Source organism: Episyrphus balteatus, chromosome 2 (genome assembly GCF_945859705.1).
Source record: "Episyrphus balteatus chromosome 2, idEpiBalt1.1, whole genome shotgun sequence".
NCBI lineage: Eukaryota > Metazoa > Arthropoda > Insecta > Diptera > Syrphidae > Episyrphus > Episyrphus balteatus.
Genome location: NC_079135.1, coordinates 8,700,026 through 8,712,203, shown reverse-complemented (window position 1 = coordinate 8,712,203; position 12,178 = coordinate 8,700,026).

Here is a 12,178-nt window from a genome sequence, read left to right as displayed (position 1 = left end):
CAATATTTCCAAAAAGTTACATCTTTAAACTCGGAAATGGTTTCGTATTTAGATTTTATAAAAGTTACGTAAAATCCTTTTATAATTTTAAAGAAATATTGATATTTCACAAATTCATGCGGCCTTAAATGCATATTTAAAGTGCATATTTTCTATTTTTAAGAGCATATTTTTAGCGCATATTTTTCGTTTTTAAGTGCATGAAAATCCTATCCCTATACATTACACTGTACTTTAAGGACAGGATGGTGTTAATTGGTCAGACTTAAGGCTTAATTCTAAACAAAACCAAACGAATCACACAACGTTTTTGTTTGGCTATTGTTAGAACCCTTCGGAACTGTTCAATTCAATTTCAAGTTTATGCCTACTTACGGTGACCATATTTCTGGAAGCGAAACCCGGGACAGATAAAAAAAATCGTAGATCATTTTGAAAATATTAATTTTTCAAAAAAAAAATGATTTTAAATTGTATGACCCTTAATTCAACTTTTAACTTGTCCTTAAAAGTTTATAAACTCTTCTTCTTTACTCTTTCATTTGTTGTTCATTATTCGAAAAAAAAATTTCTTGGTGTAGCCTGACAAACAGAACCTGGAACTAATTAATTGACTAACAATTTTAAGAACTAAAACCTATTCTAGAGAAAATGTTCATACTTAACCAGCACAACGAAATCGTAAGGGAAATTTTTTCTTTTCGTTGCTCATTACGCAGTTTAGCCAACGAAATTCTTAGCTGTGCTAGAATATTTGGAGAGTTTTCAATCGTTTGTCACTCCCATTTATTTGTCCAGTCAATTTTTCTGGCTCCAAAATGTTTTTAACTTTGGAGACATAGAAAAATTTTCGTTTTGCTTCATCAGCGTACTGAGCTGAATGCTTTATCCTAAAAATTATAAAAAAAATTTAATTTCCAACCACTGTTTTCTTGTTTTCTGTACAAATATTGAAAATAGAATGTGCAAATACGGGACAATCACGGGACAAATAACAAAATACGGAACACTTATACGTCCCGGGTTTCTTAAATAAAAACACGGGACAAGTTGTAGAAATACGGGACAGTCCCGGGTAAACCGGGACGGATGGTCACCGTAACTATATCAAAACTTTTGTAAAAAAAAAATTGCAATGAAAATTTATAATGTTTTTTTTTTTTTAATCAAAAGCTTTAGTAATGTATAAAAATGTTTAAATTAAAAAAATATAATTTTTTGATTTTTCTTTCAGATTTTGTTTCTTGGTTTCATTAATTTGTCCTGCTTAATTTTGTTATAAAATATTCTTAATTATTCAATTGATTTATTACAAAAACTGTCAGATAACATTATTTTCAATAGCATATTAGAGGGACAAATTTATGGGGGCAAAAATTAATAAAAATATGCCTAGTAGGAGCAAGCGTATTGACAATTTTATTAGACATATGTAGTACATACGAAAAAAATGTCCAGACCAATTCAAAAAGTGGCATAGAACATGGTTATGTCTTCGAAAATATAAAGAATTTTTTCAAATCATAAGTTTTTAACGGCGGAAATACAAATCTACATACAGACACAGCAACTTATCTAATATTCAAACCAATCAATAAAAAAATTTCAAAACATTCACCAGTGCTTTGTATATAAAATTTATATACAAAACACCAGTGTTATTGCAGTTTTTAAAAAAACATACATTCACCAACTTCAAATTGTATTAACTTAGTCTATACACAAACCACATAGTTTCGCTACCGGAAGCGGATAATGTAGTTTGCATTTCCTTCAGTATCGTTACTAAAAATAAATTTGAATTGAATTTATGTTTAATCAATATAGCGATCAAATTATACCTACTGTATTCTTAAGACTCATGTGAAAATTCCAAACATTGGTTTTTCTAGAATTGGAAAAGAGGAATTTATATTATTGTGGTCGTTTGTAAATGTAGACAAAATTCACAAAATAAAAAAATGTTTATTTTCTCAGGAAGTAAAATTGTTTATCTTTAAAAAAAAAGATCTAAAATTTTTGGGGTAGTGTACACAGATTTTGTTCCGGAAAATAGAATCCTCTTGTTTTTCTTTCATAATAACCGAATATAAGGTAAAAATAATTAGTTATTTAGGTATTGAATCATTGAGATTGTTGTGATTGATGAAATCAACACAAAAACTCTACGAAATATTGCTTGTGATTTATTTATTTTTTCTTTCTTTGTATGCTTCTGTTTTGTTTCAGTTTATTACTTGTTTTGTTTGAAAATACATTAATTTACTCGTTCAATAAATTGCATGATTTGGCTCTTTTTCACTAATCAAGAATACAAAATAACAAAATTTGGAAAAAATCAAAAGAATTTAGCGAAGAAAAGTTGTGCAGAGTTTTGAGTATTTTCTTGTAGGCGTTAAATGACGCAAATTAAGTCAAGTTATACAAATTTGTTTATCTCAAGTGTCGCCAAATATTTTTTTCGCTACTAAATCAAGCTTACCCTCAGTTTTGTCTTAAAAATAGAAACAAACAAAAAATTTAATGGAAATCAGATCAATTTTCACTGTGTTTTTAAGTTTCCAATAAAATGTTATCCAAATATTTCAAGAAATTTGTCTGATTTTGTTTTTAAAGATTTTAATGAACTTGTTTTTTAAGAAATATGTACAAAAAAAAACTATTAAGTATTGTGTGAATATTTCAAGTATCCAATTCGGTGGTACACCAAAAACCCAACCCACCCACACCATGTTCTACGTCAATTATATACCTATAACATTTAGAAATACTTTAATAGCCACAAGGTATTATTATTAAGAGCTGGAATCTATTTTATGTAAATTAGATGAACCCGTTGAAAACTTATCTTAAACACATTTAAATGCAAATTAAGTGATAAATACATTTTGCAATTATTCACATATTAGTGAGTCAGAAAAAAAAAAACATAGTGAATGGTATGGGGAGTGCCTCTTTCCAAAATTATACATATTTGCGGCACCTAACATTTTAATTTTTTTTTGTGTTTTGAGTTAATTTTTATGTTTAGATAAATATGTATTTCTATGGTTGAACAAATTGTAAATTGATATTATGGTAATAGAAAATGAATTTTATGACTTAGTTTGTATTTAAATTTAATTTTATTTTAATAGACTTAAATAATATAAATACTAAAATGTATAGAAGATATTCTACTTTTAATCAACTTTGCTTCGCTTTCTTTGTCATGCTGAGTTTTTTTCTGCATTTTGTTGAGTATACATCTGCAAATTTCTTTTGGAAATTAATTGATTTAAATTTTGAATGCAAGTTGATATTTTTTTGACTGAACGTGCTGGCAGTTTATAAAACCAGTCAGGAACGGGTCGTTATTCTGTATTCCAAAATTCTGTATCTGATTAAAAAATTCTGTATGAACATAATTCTGTATTCCATTATTCTGCTTTTCTATTATTCTGATAATGAAAAAAAGTGCACACTTTTTTCATTATCAAAACAATATTTTTTATATCATTTACGTACAGAATTTTGGAACAGTGGCGTATTGAGGGGGGGCTCAGGGGGATCAAGCCCCCCCCAAGCCTTCAAGATCATGTTTTTATTTATAGCTGATTTCATCATAATGTACATGATTAACTGAAACTTGTTCGTTAATCCTAGAGATTTAGAGGCAGCACAGATGCTCGAGCCCCCTCCAAATTCTGAAACGGCTGTTTGGGTTTATTTGAGTAAGAGCCTTAGCTGACGATGAGGGTTGGAATAATTTTTTTTTCGGATTTTAGTCCAATTCCGAATTCTTTAGATCATTTTTTTTAGTATTTTGACGTCCAATTACATCACCGTTAAATTTTTGCAAAAGTTCTTATGTAATCTCAAAACGCCGTACACTGAGGGAAAAACCACCATAAAACAACGTAAAATCAATAAAAAACCAGATTGATTTAACTATTATTAGGGATGATTTTGCGTTGAAACATTTTAAAATCAACGTGGAAAAAATGTTAATTTTTGATGGTTTCGTATCTTAAAGTCACATAAATCAAAGTAGTTCATCTTTGAAACAACGACGTTTCAACTTCAATTTATTTTTTTTCCTCAGTGTATTTGATCGTCTTAAGTACCTATATTTGCTTTTTTTTTAATAATATTTTTCTCAAAGATATTGGAAATAGATATTTTTGATATCTCAAAATCTAAGTGGCCAACAGGTTTCTTTAAGAAAATTGCAGTTTGCACTTCCAATTTGGATTAAAACAGCAACATATTACGAAAAAACATATATATTTCGGATTAAACATCAAAAAGAATTTAATTCAAAATTAGTTTTTGGGACTTTCACGTTCTGCATGTTCACTTGCCGAAAATGAAATAGGTGTTCTGCATTTTTTCACTCATTTAGATTTTCTAATCGAATTCAATTCACTATGTTTCTGTTCGTGAATTTGGCAGCCTTTTTGAATGAATCTGCAATTGCAGTAATTTCGCTTTAGAAACAAAATAAAAATAGAAGATCCTTCAGTTTTGACAGTTAGAAACAATTTTGAAGTTTTCGAAACCGATCGAAATGAAGAATATTGATATTTTATTTCACGTGAAATTGAAAAGTGATTTGAATTCACTTTCGTTCGATTTTCGGAACATGGGAGTGTACATATATAACGAAAATATTGATGAGTATAGCTCAAAAACTCTTGACGTGATAGGAATAAATCTGTAAACAGTTTTGGATTCAGCACATGACAAAGTTCGAACGAAATAAAGTGTTTTTTTTTTTTGTTTTTTTTTAAGGATGACTCAACTAATTGCTGTTTGTGTAAAATGTTTGGGACACAAGAACTTTGAAAAAACACTAAGTACTCTGAAGGTGAAAGGAGGATACAGTAGTACGAATCTGTCGAGAGCAGTATATAATGCTACTATACCACTTTCAGTACCGCAGCACAGGCGTTTAACTCTCGATCAAAGATTAATAAAAAGAAATGAAAATTTTTTCGCATATAAAATTTTTGAAAAATTTTCCAGCCCCCTCCAAAATTTTTTCTGGATACGCCACTGTTTTGGAATACAGAATTTTGAAATCCAGAATTTTGTATTTACAGAATTTCAAAATACAGAATTTTGGAATCCCAATTTTGGCACACACAGAAAATTTCGACCCCAACCCAAACCAGTCAACTTGCAGAAATTTTTAATTGCCGTACTTTTTGATTCACATGAGTTTTTAATTTAATTCTAAAATTGTGAACGCTACATTATGTCATACAGTATATCGATGCCAACGTTTATTTATTTAAGCGTCAAAATAAAAGTGTCAATGTGTCATAGACAATCATTTTCAAACCTTTTACATATAAGACTTTCCAATGATTAGAAGTCTAATAGGTCTGCTATAAAATTTTGCATTTATGGCTAATATATTTTCAAAATAGATATTTTGAAAAGCTGGTACCTAATTATTTCTAAACATCAAAATATAATTTTAGTCCCATTAAATACCGATTTTTGTAGCATTTAGAAATAATAATTTCTATTATATTAATAAATATATCTTGTTAACTTTTGACACCGCATAAGTGTAAAATTCTAGGTACTTTATAAATATTCATTCTCCAATTCAATTCAATTGTTTTAATATTTTATAACAAAACTATCAAATAAAGTATCTTATCATCATCAAGATATTATTATAATAGAAATTCAATAAAATTTATAAATTTAATTCCATATATTCTTCAAAACACTTGATATGAACACTCACCTTGTCGAGTTGGAGAGGTCGGTATTTATAGTATATGAAATTCAACGATATGCCATAATTTCAATCACCATTTGGATTATGCAAAATCCTTAACTATGTATACAGACAGACAGTATTTCCACAGCACATGCAATTCTCTTTGAATTTGATGAATTTATTATTGTTACTGGGAAATTGAAGAGCCCCTCTTGCATTTGAAAAGGACTCAAAGAAGGATTACCTTTATAGAGAAGAGTCATTCAATATGTACACACAACTATTTATTATATACATATCTACACACTTGTCTATGTTAAGTTTCTCTATACTTTACTTATATGTCACAAGTGCATCAATTCGTCCTTATACCATCATTATCATCCTTCAACATTGCATATTGTATAATTTCAATTGAAAATCTATAATATTTGCTTGAAATGCGTTAAGGCATAAAAGTGTAGGGTGTGTATTGTGAAATGAAGCGATTATTTCAGATACTTCAATACATATTTAATTATAATATATGGAAATGAATTCAATACATATATGAACCTAATTTCTGTCCATCATCATCGTCTTTGTAAGGAAGTATCGAAAGTAGGTACCTTTTGACTATATTATATGTATGATAAGTTTGATGTATTCTTGTCTGTCAAGGGATGTGAAATAATATTGTCATTTTCGAAATTGCATGTGACATGACAAACTAATTCATGATAAATCTTTTGTTTGGTCTGATGAAGTCAAAAATAAACAGTAGAATTATTGATATTACTGATTAAAGATGTTGCTTTTCAATTGAAATTTGTATCATAAGGCGAAGGAACTTAAGCAACTACAATAACAAACAATGATATACGAATTTAAGGCTTCAACATTATGTTAGCTTAGCTTACTATTTATTATTTCTAATTGATAATTTAAAGGAAACAAGAATAAATTTAATGTAAGTAGAAACTCCTCTTAAATTTTGACCTGCTTCCACCTTAAGTTAATGACTTTTAGAAAAATTAAAATTTTATATTAAGTTGGCACACCATAAGGATGTGTACATATATTTCAATATTTCAAACAATTAAATAATTTATTCTATCAACTAGCAGATTAGCTAGTAATTAAAAATAATGTAAGTGTAGGGTCATAAGTAGAGCTGTAACAAATCGTATATGTATATTCGTTACTAAAATGCGGGTATTCACTTCAGTAACGAGTAACGAAACGTTACTTTCTAAACAGTATCGTTACTCGTATGTTTCGTTACTGGGTACTGAAGTAACGAAACATACGAAACGTACGAGATACGAAACATACAAGTAACGACGCGATTCCAGTTTTAATACTAAATCCGATGTAAGAGATACGAAATGAAGTGTTACACTCAATTTGTCGCATTTCGCATCTCGTGTCGGTATCGTAACCATAGTCAGAATGCTAACTGCAGATAATTATCTGGAGTTTACTTTTGTCTTGATTAAAACAGTAGTGTCAAGGTTCAATAATCATTGTGTTATCGATAATTTATACAGAAATATCAAAGGAGACGTTTTTGTATTTTCTCTATTTGGCCGAAATATGTATATCCACGACGCAACCAATCTGTTTATGGCCTTGGTGTTAATGGCATTGATATTTAGCTTAAGAATGACAAAAGTTTTTTGGTTTTTCAAAAAATTAGTTTATTTTCGGTGCAAAATTTTCAACACAAAAAAAAGCAGAGAAAACGAGGTTTGAAAATCACTCTCAATAGAAAAAATAACTGAAAAATTGTTCGACACGGTTGTATTGAAGTGTCAATATTTCGAGATCTGCGCGTTGCACTTTTGAAATAAAGGTCTCTAAAGAATTGTGATAAGATTACTGAAAGAATATAAACAAAAAATTACCCAAGTTTTGTCTAAAAATTTGGAAAAAAATCAAAAAAGTTTCCACGTTTGATTAAAAAAAAAAAAACGAAAAAAATTCAATATAGCTACCTTTAAACTCTTATGACATGAGAATGCTGCAACTAATTTTAATGTTTATGACCTTAAAATGTAGCTTAGATTATAGAAATTGTTTTTGTTTTTTTTTAAAAAAAAAATTTTTTTACACCCTTAGGTATACCAACGTACGAAACATACTTAAAATACCAAACATACGAAACGTATCAAATACATGAAATATATGAAATGTACGAAACACACGAAGCATGCGAAAGTAACGAAACATGCGAAACACACGAAACATACGAAATATGCGAAAAATGCGAAACATACGAAAGTAACGAGTAACGATATTATTGATGCGGGTACTAGTATCAAAAGTAACGTATACATGCGGGTACTCATTTTGTCGATACTTTTATAGCCCTAGTCATAAGTCCACAGGCCAAAAATTCATTGTGGAATATTGACCCACTCGTGTGGGATATAAGCCCACAAATCAATTATGGACGTACAACTCATTCAAAAGAGTCAAAAGTTCACACAAAATTTTTGTGGAAATTTGGCCGATCACCTAATCTCTCTCTAAAATATTTATACTGGCTGACTATTTTGTAGATTTTCGACAGACTTCGGTGGGTTTTAAATCCATAATTAATCTGTGGACTTATATCCTCCAAGCACCGAAAAGCTCTGTCTTGCCAAATAAATGATTAATTCTGAACAATCGTTTAGTGACTCCCGAACAAAAACACTATTTTTTTTATTATGCTTATACCTACCCTATACATCCAGTTAACATAATCATCAAAATTAATTTTCTTTTAAAATTAAATTTCAAAAAATTCATTTATGTAAACGCACAAAATGTGTTAAGAGCAACAATATCCATAAGTAGTCTATATCAGGCGCTCCTTTCATTTTCGAATCATTAATTCAAATTTCCATACTCATCCAGACAAGTATATGTACCTAAACACCTAATAGCTTCCTTTTTTTTTCAAAATAATTTCAAATTCATAAAAATAAAAATAAATAAAAAAAAAAACTCATTCAAATATGGCTCCCTACCTTTAATAAAACGGAGAACAAGAAGGCTGTTAAACAAATTTAAATTACACTCTCGTTCAACCTTTGTCGTCTATATAACCTCCTAAACGTATTCACTCTTGACGATGTCATATACTCTTAAGTGCCCTATTTATGTCAACGGTGAAGATATGTTCAAAAATATGTGATAATTGGTAGCAAGAAGAATAAAATTAAGTGTTTCATTTTTTTTTCACCCTTAAAATATAACGATGCTCTTATATTCATTGTTTCCTTTTTAAACATCGGAGCACGGGTCTTAAGGTCCTGACGTATGGGGGAACTTCTTAATGTTTTCTAAAAGCCATTAATGTTACGCCCTTTTTCCGTGCCTTACTTGTTACTAATATTCATATTTCATTTTTCATGGATGGAAAATTATGAGGCACACGTCAGGAATTATTAGATTCCAGGAATAACTCCGACAAAAGAAATGCGGGTTTCAAAATGACGGGCAGGATTAATGATTCCAAAGTGATCGTTACAAAGATGTCATCTTATTCCATCAAACCGATCACAAACTGAAATAAATTGAATTTAAATTTTTGCAATTGCACTTGAATGCACTTGAAATTGAAAACCAACCAAAAAACTTAAAAAGCCATTTATTTTGATTGCGGTGACCCGAAACTTGAGGGCGGTCTAATGGATCTCAACCATACACTATCTGTCGATCACAGTTTCCAATGATGGGAAAGAACTTGATTAACGATGAAAAATCTTCTAGAATCTATGTGAAAAGAGTGTTAATGTCATGATTTTAAGATTTTTTAAAACTATCTGTTGAGTAGTTTTTTTTGTTGATTTTGTTAAATATGGGGGATCGTTTCCATGGGAAAGTATCATTGCAGAGGTACATCACTACCCACTCAATCTTTGTTGATGAAAATCAAACTCAATTGAATTTTGGCCAAAAGGGAGTGTAAGTATATTTTGTTTTCAAAAAAACTGGGCTAAATAAACAAGCATACCAAAATCAAATAGGAAGCCCTCTGTTGCTCAACTTTGTTCAATTCTAAACATAGTTTTTGATGTGAGATATAATTAACTTTTTGGATACAATTTTACCATTAATATTTAAAGTGTTTATAGATCGAGGTTCATATAGAAAACTACATGGTGGATAGTTTATAGATTATTTTTGTTTTGTAGACTAAACATAAACATGTAAAAACACATTGATTTGAACACAGTTTTTTTTTTCTTTTTTTTGTTTTGTTTAGGGAAGTGCATTTGGGGTGAATTTATTAATTGTGTCGATTTATCAGAGTGTTTTTGTTTATTGATGTAACTTTTAAGACCACATAAGTAGTTTTAAGAGAATCATAAGTAATGACGTCAGCTTTAAAACAAGAAATGATAGGATAGGTATGGATTTTTTTGAATACATTTGATTGATTTTAATTAATTTGTTGTATCCTGTAATTGAAGGCTATTGAACACCTTGACACAGTGATGTTTACTAAGCTATTACATTGAAATTGGTTTTTGTGTTATGATCTTTGTAAAAACTGTACCCATGAACTAATTTGAAAAATAAATGATATTCAATTTAATTTTTAGAGCTTTTCTTACAGCTTTTCTTTAAGCTACAAATTCATCATTAAAATTTGTTGCTTAGTCAAGTTCTATTGGTGGATAGTTTTAATTTCATTAATTTGCAAAGTCAAAATTATATAAATAAATATCAGAGTTTTTTTTTATTATTCAATTGATTTTTTTTTTTTTTTTTCAAAACTTATTACTACTTACATAAATATAAATCAGAATTTTGTTCACCTTTCTTTTTTTTACAAATTTAAAACCGTCTTCTTATTGCTTATCTCTTAAACGGTTCAACCAGATTAACAATTTTTTTTTTATAAAAAAATTAGAAGCCTTAATTTTTTTGCATAACTATATTTAAAATAAATTGTTTTTTCTTAAAAAAACTTCCGAATAAATTTGAAATTTTGACTTAAGATGTGAATTTGAAAACTTGTATTTATTTAGGCTGTCACAAAAACAATGATACAAATTGAAAAAATTAAGATAATGGGCGAGTTCATAAATGCAGGACTGCAACATTGCTGCAAAAATGAATTGATAATATTGTTATAATTACGAGTGAATTTTGACTAATTTAGTACTCGTTCTTAGAAACAAAGCCAAAAAAGTTCAAAAAAGTTGGATTAATTTTTCAACAGACAGTCTTTGGCTGGATAAATGGAAGTTCTTGCAGAACTGCTGCAGTCCTACATTTATGAACTCGCCCCATATCTTTTGTTGATCTCTAACAGTTTTTAAACAGGGGGGTCATTCTGTAATTTTGAAAACGATAATCGAATCGATGATAATAATCCTTTTACAGTTTGAGAATCTTTAAAGCTATTTTAAGTGAATTCTGATTCAATATTTCCTAAATAGATAATATTAACTCCTAAGTGGGCTTGAGGTCAAATTTGTTTATCCTAATATTTATTAAGATAAACAAAATTAAAATTAAAAAAGGTCACGAAGATAGAAATAATTTCCTAAATAGTTTATATATATAAAAGTTTTCGTATCCTTGAAGTCGTGTTAGTCTAGGATATTTAGTAGTTGCATCTTACTCGTCCGAGGTTCGATTCCAGAAATTGAAATTATTTTTTTTTTTTATTTTCTCAATAATCGTCAACAATCGACAATAAATAAACTCTAGCTCGTTTTTGGAGAATTTAAAAAATCAAATATTGCATCCAAAAACGAATAAATTCTCCAAAAACGAGACCTATTTAGCTATCGTTTATTTATTGACGATTATTGAGAAAATAAAAAAAAATAATTTTAATTTCTGGAATCGAACCTCGGACACCCGAGTAAGAGGCAACTACTTAATATCCTAGACTAACACGACTTCTAAGGATACGATAACTTTTATTTATATATGTAAACTATTTAGGAAATATTGAATCAGAATTGACTTAAAATAGCTTTAAAGATTCTCAAACTGTAAAACGATTATCATCGATTCGATTATCGTTTTCAAAATTACGGAATGACCCCCCAGGACTATTATCTGGTTTTTGTATTATTTTAACAATTTGTTTGAAAAGTGATAACGTTATTTTACAATTTGAGATTTCTGTAACATTAATTTTGTACAGAAATTGGGCAGGTTCAGAAACGTTAGGCACTAAATATTTAGGTAATTTCTCGGGCTCTGATTGGTCAATTGTCAAAAAAAAAATCCTTCCAATTTAGGTAATTTTATTGGAAAGCTGACTGGAAAGTTAGGTAAGAAAATTTTCCCTAAATATTTAGGAAAGTTTTTTTTGTCAACATGACAGATGATTGTTCTTAATTATAACAGAATTAAATTTATTTGTGTGAAAAAAAAGTAAAAAGTGCATTATCGGTAATAATTAATAATATGATTCATTAAAGTAAAGTGAAATTTGGTGTCTGCCCCACGCGATTTGTAAAA